Raw genomic sequence first — 8,699 nt, forward strand, 5'->3', positions numbered from 1 at the left:
CTCAGTGTACATAAAAGAAAAGATATGTTCATCAAGGTACAACATTTACAACACAATTGATGATCAATATATCAATATAAATCATAAGGATTGCCAGCAACAATGTAATGTATCTTTAAAAGTTTTGGCGGGAAAATAGCACGTTGCTGATTGGTTGAAGCCTCCGGCTAAACTGTATATAAAGAGAGGTTTTTCCCAGCACTGGCTGCTGGGTTCACCATATAGTAAAGAGCTGTTGTCACTATCCTGGTCTCCTGCCTCGTTATTGCCCGAATCTAACACTGGCGACGAAGGTGGGATCTCGAGGCTAAGAGCGCCAGGAAAAGAGCTGAACTCACCAGGAAGACGCGAACCCAGCAAACAAGGGGCGGAAAGCAGCGATGTCCGGCTACACACCGCCAGCGCCATTCGACCCAGCTAAGGAAAATGGGGTCATACATGGCTCGTTTGAGTGTTTCCTCGAGGCGAAGGAACTTCAAGGAGTTTCAGACAACAGGAAACGAGCGTATTTCCTGAGCCACTGCGGTCCAGAAGTTTTCGACACCGCAGAATCCTGGCGAGCCAACGCCGTACAGTCGGTACCGTGGCAAACTCTGCAGACTCTATTGAAAGCCCATTATGCACCAACGCCGTCCAAGTACGTGCAACGGTTCGAATTCGGGGAGCGCAGACAGCAAGAGGGCGAGTCCATCAGCGCATACATGGCCGCCCTGAGGAAAGCCTCAAAACATTGCGAGTACCGAGACTTGGATGAGGCATTGCTGGAGCAACTCATCCGCGGGGTCAGGGACATCCGTTTGCGGAGGCGGCTGCTGTCTAAAAGCAACCTAACGCTGGCAAACGCCTTGGACGAAGCCAGGGCTCACGAGATGTCTACCCAAGCGGCGGAAACCCTACAAAAGCAGGTCGCACCAACAGCTGGTGCGAAATCAACCCCGGTCCACAATGAAGAGGTCCAGGCCGAATCGGACGGTGAGGAGGAGGAAGGAGTCTTCCACACCGGAAGGCCGGAGAAAGAAAATCGGGGTGACTGCGCGAGTTGCGGAGGGCAACACCAACGGCAACAATGCAGGTTTAAGGATGCCACTTGTCGGCGGTGCGAAAGGAAGGGGCACCTAGCACAGGTCTGTCGAGCACCCCAACCTTCCCGCCAAAAATTCAAACTGACCAACCAGAGCGCGGGAACGGCGAAGCAGCCCGCGATTGGTCAATTCAAAAAAGGCGCGAAGTTGAATCAGACTGTCGTGAGAGTGGGTCACGCAGCAACACGCCTAGAAAAAAAAATCTTTACGAAGCCAAAGATTGAGGGGGTGCCGTGCCGATTGGAGGTGGACACAGGCTCAGCGATCACGATCATGTCCTGGGACACTCTCGTGAAAGCCTTACCCGCCATCGCAAAGCGCAAGCTGAAAACACAGAAATTAAAGGTACAAGACTACCAAGGGAATCGCATCCCTGTTCGAGGGGTAACGTCCGTCCACGTCGAGTATGGACAATACAAGAAAACTCTGCCCATCACCATAGTCGATGGGACCCTGCCAAGCTTGTTGGGACTGGACTGGTTCCGAGCATTGGGCATGGGAGTGACTGGAATCTTCAGAAACGAAGTCAACCTCAAAGACGCACTCATGAAAGAATTTGGGGACGTTTTCAGAGACTGCCTGGGCAAGTACACGGGGACCCCTATTTCCTTTAACTTAGACCCACAAGTTGCCCGTATTCGTCTAAAGGCTAGGAGGGTACCGTTTGCCCTAAAGCCCAGGATTGACCGGGAACTGGACAAGCTAGTAAACCAGGGAATTCTAGTGCCAGTTGACCATGCTAAATGGGAGACCCCTATAGTCACCCCAGTCAAACCGGACGGGTCGGTCCAGATTTGCGCTGACTATAAGGCAACGCTTAACAAAGCGTTGCAAAAGAGTGCTTACCCCGTCCGGTGGTACAGCACTTACTGCACTCAATGGGGCAAGGGCAAGTTTTGCCAAGCTAGACTTGGCCCAAGCCTATCAACAGCTGCCCGTAGATAGCAGCACAGCGAGCGCAGACAATTGTGACTCACAGAGGGCTTTTAAGTGCACCCGGTTACAGTTTGGGGTTAGTGTGGCTCCAGGGTTATTTCAGAACCTAATGGAGCAGCTATTGCAGGGCCTACCAGGGGTGGTACCATACTTTGACGATGTACTGGTATCCGCTGAGAATCTAGAGGAATTAGGAGTAAGGCTGCGAAAAGTTTTGGGCATTTTCCGGTCTGCCGGTCTCACAGTTAAACTGGACAAATGCCAGATCGGGGTTGAGTCTGTGGAATTCCTGGGCTACCGGATAGACAGGGAAGGATTCACCCACTGAGAGCAAGGTACGGGCCATCAGGAAGGCCCCGGTTCCAAAGAACAAAACGGAGTTACAGGCATTCTTAGGTCTGGTCAACTTCTACGCGGTATTCTTAAGGAATAAGGCAACAGTAGCCGAGCCGCTGAATAAATTACTAGCAAAGACGGCTGCATGGTCTTGGGGAAAGGCGGAAGCTAGGGCATTCGAAGGGGTAAAGAATCTCCTATCGAGTGATAGCCTCCTTATCCAATACAATGGCACGCTGCCATTAGTGTTAAGCTGCGATGCATCTCCCTATGGGGTGGGGGCTGTGCTCAGCCACAGGTTACCAAATGGCACAGAAGCCCCTATTGCATATTACTCCCGAACCATGTCATCAACTGAAAGGAATTATAGCCAGCTTGATAAGGAAGCCTTGGCTATAGTCTCCGGAGTAAAGAAATTCCATGAGTATGTATTTGGTCGTGATTTTGAAATCATCACGGACCATAGACCTTTGCTAAGTCTGTTGGCAGGCGACCACCCAACGCCCGTGGCACTTTCGCCCAGACTGACCCGATGGACTATCTTCCTGGCAGCGTACTCTTACAAATTACTACACCGGCCAGGGAAGGAATTAGGGCATGCAGACGCCCTGAGCAGATGCCCGTTACCAGAGACTATCGAAGACCCCACCCCGGGGATACCAGTTCTGCTAATTGACTCTTTGGACTCTGGCCCAGTCACATCCAAAGAGGTGGCTCGGGCTTCATAAGGACATTACAATAAGAACTGTAATTGGTTGGGTACAAGAGGTTGGCCCGCTGCGGGCGAGCGTTTTAAAGAGTTTGTAAAAAAACGTGGGGAACTCTCAGCTCAAGGGGGGTGCCTGCTATGGGGGGATCGAGTGGTGATCCCGGAGAAATTGAGGAAAAAGGTATTGGATCTCCTTCACGAAGGCCACCCAGGGATCGTGAGAATGAAGGGTCTAGCGAGAAGCTATGTGTGGTGGCCCTTAATGGACTCGGAAATTGCTGAAAGGGTAGGGAAATGCCAGGCCTGCCAGGAGTCCAGACCGCTACCCCAACGGCCCCAATTCGGGAATGGGAGAGACCCCAGGGCCCCTGGTCTAGGATCCATATCGATTTTGCCGGCCCCTTCCACGGCCAAACCTTTCTGGTAGTAGTCGATGCCTACTCCAAATGGCTGGAAATCATTCTCATGAGATCCATGACAGCCGATGCCGTGATTTCAGTCCTACGGCACCTATTTGTAACCCACGGGTTGCCCGACACGTTAGTCTCCGACAACGGCCCGCAATTCACGGCAACCCAGTTTGAGGGGTACTTGGCAGAAGAGGGCATCCGGCATGTCCTCTCGGCGCCTTTCCACCCTGCGACGAATGGCCTTGCAGAACGTTCCGTTCGGAGCGCAAAAGAAGCATTGTCCAGAATCAGGCCAGGCGACTGGCAAACAAAAATCGATACCTTCCTGGCCGTCCAACACAGAACCCCCTGTGTCACAACTGGCAGAAGCCCGGCAGAGTTATTAATGGGTCGGAAGCTCAGGTGCCCACTAGACCGTTTAAACCCAAACTACACACCAGACGGTTACAAAGGGGTACAGGGTAAAACAAGAGGGATGGCAGTAGGCGACCTAGTGTGGGCACACAACTACAGCGAGGGCCCGACCTGGTTAGCAGGAAAAATCCTAGAGATAACCGGACCAAAATCATATCTAGTAGAGATAGAGGATGGCCGGGTATGGGCGCCACATAGACCAGATAAGGAAACGCATAACCGTAAATCAGAAACAGACGAAACAGGCCCTGACTATCAATGTTTGAATCCACAGCTGACTCAAACCCGGGGCAAGCGAGACTTATCTGAGTTCCAGAGGTCCAGCGACACCAACCGCCCATCCTGAAGACAGCAGGGCGACTCTGCAAATAATCCAGGGCGGATGGCCTAGAGGAGGAGCTGAGAGGAACAAACAGTCCCTCCGGTCAGCTCGACTCACTCCCAGAAAGTGAATTGCGCAGGTCCGAAAGAGTCAGGAGACGCCCAGTCTACCTGCGTGATTACGTAGAAAAATAAGATGCTAATTTTATGCAAATATTGGTAAAGTGTTTTCTGGGAGAGAAGGAGTGTAATGTATCTTTAAAAGTTTTGGCGGGAAAATAGCACGTTGCTGATTGGTTGAAGCCTCCGGCTAAACTGTATATAAAGAGAGGTTTTTCCCAGCACTGGCTGCTGGGTTCACCATATAGTAAAGAATCTGTTGTCACTATCCTGGTCTCCTGCCTCGTTATTGCCCGAATCTAACAAACAAGTTATAGTCATACAGTCATAAGTGGAAAGAGATTGGTGATGGAACTATGAAACGATTAATAGTAGTGCAGATTCAGTAAATAGTCTGACAGTGTTGAGGGAATTATTTGTTTAGCAGAGTGATGGCCTTCGGGAAAAAACTGTTCTTGTGTCTAGTTGTTCTGGTGTGCAGTGCTCTATAGCGTCGTTTTGAGGGTAGGAGTTGAAACAGTTTATGTCCAGGATGCGAGGGATCTGCTAATATTTTCACGGCCCTCTTCTTGATTCGTGCAGTATACAGGTCCTCAATGGAAGGCAAGTTGGTAGCAATTATTTTTTCTGCAGTTCTAATTATCCTCTGAAGTCTGTGTTTTTCTTGTTGGGTTGCAGAACCGAACCAGACAGTTATAGAGGTGCAAATGACAGACTCAATAATTCCTCTGTAGAATTGGATCAGCAGCTCCTTGGGCAGTTTGAGCTTACTGAGTTGGCGCAGAAAGAACATTCTTTATTGTCCTTTTTTAATGATGTTTTTGATGTTAGCTGTCCATTTGAGATCTTGCGATATGATAGAACCCAGAAATTTGAAGGTTTCTACTGTTGATACTGTGTTGTCAAGTATTGTGAGAGGTGGAAGTATGGAAGGGTTTTTCCTAAAGTCTACCACCATTTCTACGGTTTTGAGTGTGTTCAGTTCCAGATTGTTTTGGTTGCACCACAAGGCTAATCGTTCGACCTCTCGTCTATATGCGGATTTGTCATTGTCTTGAATGAGACCAATCACTGTTGTGTCATCTGCGAACTTCAGTAGCTTAACAAATGGATCAACATCTTTATATTTTATTAGATTCTTTTGTTGTTGCTGTTTAAAAGAACAACAAGGTGATTATTGTTAAAAATGCATAGATAGAAAAATGTAGAGAATAAAATAGAAAAAGTAAATGAATGAAAACTAAAATCACTGGGAGAGAGAAATGTATTGGCTACTCTTCTAAGGGGAACAGAATCAGACCAAAATGAGTGGTAATAGCTTTTCTCTATTTTCTTTTATAAATAATAGAAACATGATCTGTTAAAGCATGATCGTCCACACATGCTTTATACTCATGCCTATTTACCCCAGAAGTGTAGTGGGGACTGGATTCTTTACAAAACAGTAAAGCTGCAGGATTTGATGGCATGTACCCAGAACTACTGAAGTACTGTGGACCAGCAACTAAAAGTTGGCTTGCCTCCTTTTTTAGTTCCATATTATAGTCAAGATGGCTGCCTCCTATATTCAAGAAGACCAAATTATTGCAATTTTGAAAGCAGGAAAGACTCCCAACTTTCCCCAGAGTTACAGCCCAGCTGGTTTTCTCTGTGTCATGTACAAACTTTTAGAAAGATTTGTGTTAAACAGAATAGCCCTAGCAGTAGAATCTGTAAACCAAAAAGAACAAATTGGATTTCATCTCACGCAGGATTGTAGCAACCAAGTCCTTGAACTAATTTCCTACCTGAAGAACAGATTCCAAAGGAAAAGGAAAAATGTCTGTTTTTCTTGACTACGATATTGTCTGGAAAGAAGGACTTCTCAAATTAATTGTCCTTGTTATAAAAACCATTGCCTTGATTGACAACATGCTGAGTAGCAGGTTATTTCATGTTTCACCAGAATTTAATTGAAACAGGTATCGTAAGTTGAATAATGGTCTACCACAAGGATCACTGCTATTCCCTGCTCTTTTCAACTTTGACACCCATGACCTGCCTGAAACTGTTTCTCAAAAATTTATTTATGTCGATGATATCAAGCTCACAGACCAGAGAACCAACTTGAGTGATGCAGAGGTTATCCTTTCTCAAGATTTTCAGAAGCTGGATGACTATTTCAAAAATGGTGTTTCCAACCAAGACTAACAAAAACAGAAGCCACATTCCACCTCAGCAATAGGTATGCAAATTACCAGCCTTCAGTGACCATATTTTACAATGTAATAATTCTCTGAAGTATCTGGGGGTAATCTTCCGACAACACCTGAAAAAAACTGTAAAATTGAAAAGCTGCAACAATTTACTGGATAGACTGGCTGGAACATCCTGGGTGCTGATGCTAACACCCTACGATGAACAGCCTTTGCTTTGGTTTATTCCACAGCTGAATATTGTGCAAGCATGTGGCTTAACAGCTCCCACAACCAAATGGCCAATGTCCAAATCGGCCAGACAATACATATCATCTCTAGCACATTGCATCCCATTCCTATGCACTGGTTACCAGTACTAAGCGATATCATACACCCCACATTGGAAGGCAAAAAGCTCTTGTCCAGCTATGGACAAGGATGCTGAACAACAAGGCCTTTCCTTTTCACCAGTATATTGCACAGTCCATCACAAAATTGCAATCCCATTAGCCAGCATGGAAAAAAGCTATTCATGTAACATCTACCCAGTTAACTCCAAGAATGCCTGGAGAGAGGAATGGTCCAAAGTACTCTTGTGGTCTGACCATAGGCGATTCCTACCAAACCAGTGACCCAGTGGTTTATTAGAATCAGGTGCCTCCTAGATGGTTAAGGCTGCCTGGAAAGTGATCCATGTAATACTGCTACTTCTATGTGGAAAGAGATTGTCCTTCAGCCTTGAAGAAAGCTGTGGTATTGCCTCTCCTTAAGCATTTATTGCTGAATCCAATCAACGTGATAAATTTTTGCCAATCTCCAATCTCTCCACTCTGGGGAAGGTGTTGGAGATGTTGATTGGGCTTCAGCGTAGAAATCATGGAAGATGTGTATTATCTAGACTTGTTTCAGTCAGGGTTCAGGCCAGGATTCACTATAATGATAGTATCAATGTATAAACCATACTTATCTATGATGGTTCCAATTGTTGTTGACCAGGTAAGAAGCATGCCTGTGACTCTTAACTTGCTGATATTTAGGACTCAAACTCTCACTCCTCTTTTGTTTAACATCTACATGAAACCACGGGATGAGGTCATCTGTTTGTTTGTGGTCAGCTATATTAATATTCTGATGATACTCAGAATTTTACATCTCCAACCAGGTTGACCCATCAATGTTGAAGTCTTGACCCAATGTTTGAATATGTGCATTGTCCTCTGAGACAGCTCCTTTAAAGTTCAATTTTGATCATTTTGGAGAACCCTTGGAGATATGTATGTATATATGTATGGAGAGATGGATCTGTTGATAATTAAGCTAGAATAAAGCAGGAAAAGACAATATGGTACCCAGGATCATTTTGACACCTACTGAGTTCCCTATCCTATACAATTTTCCCCCAAAATTATTTTAATTCAATTAAATGGAAGGCTGGGATAATGAGAAGCAAATCCTCAACTTCTAACTAATATGGTGCCTAATATGGAAACAATTCTATTTATCCAGGAAAGCAAAAGGTAAGGCACTATTATGACAAGAGCAATATCACTAATTTATATTCTGATAAATGGACATTAGTGACAGCCATTTGGTGAACAGGCAATTTTTCCCATAGTAGCCATTTTGTGAGAATGTTATGTCCCCAAAAACACATGTGCCACTTTCCCAGGAAGGATGCTTATACTTCTGCCTGCTAAAATATAAGGTTGAGATTCAAATTTGCACTATTTTATGTCTTCTGCCACAAGGCAACCTGCTGATGTTTCAGCAGCACTAGAGACAATTTTGCTAATCATCCAACAAAGTTCTTGAATGAAGAGCTCCTTGGATCTAATCCTTGGAGTCATGAAACAACTATTACTACCTCAAGGTTTGTCATCGCAGCTGCCAGATCTTCCTGCAGTTTCTCCATGGAATTATTTGTATAGTCCTAAAAAAAAAGTATTATTTTTCTTTCATCAGATAGATGATTTGGCATCCTCAATAAATTTTGGATTGCAACTTGTATCAGCCAAAGTGGTTAGGGGTTATATTAGTTGTACTCCAGGAGTATGATAATATTACTGAAATTTAAAGTTTCCTTGAAAAGACATGTTTTAAAATCTCCGTTAAAGTCTGTAGTTATAGGCAAATATTGCCATGATTGTAAGCAAAGCCTCTAGATGGCAGCATATGGCTTTGATTTGAAGAAATC

Source organism: Ahaetulla prasina, chromosome 3, assembly GCF_028640845.1.
Source record: "Ahaetulla prasina isolate Xishuangbanna chromosome 3, ASM2864084v1, whole genome shotgun sequence".
NCBI lineage: Eukaryota > Metazoa > Chordata > Lepidosauria > Squamata > Colubridae > Ahaetulla > Ahaetulla prasina.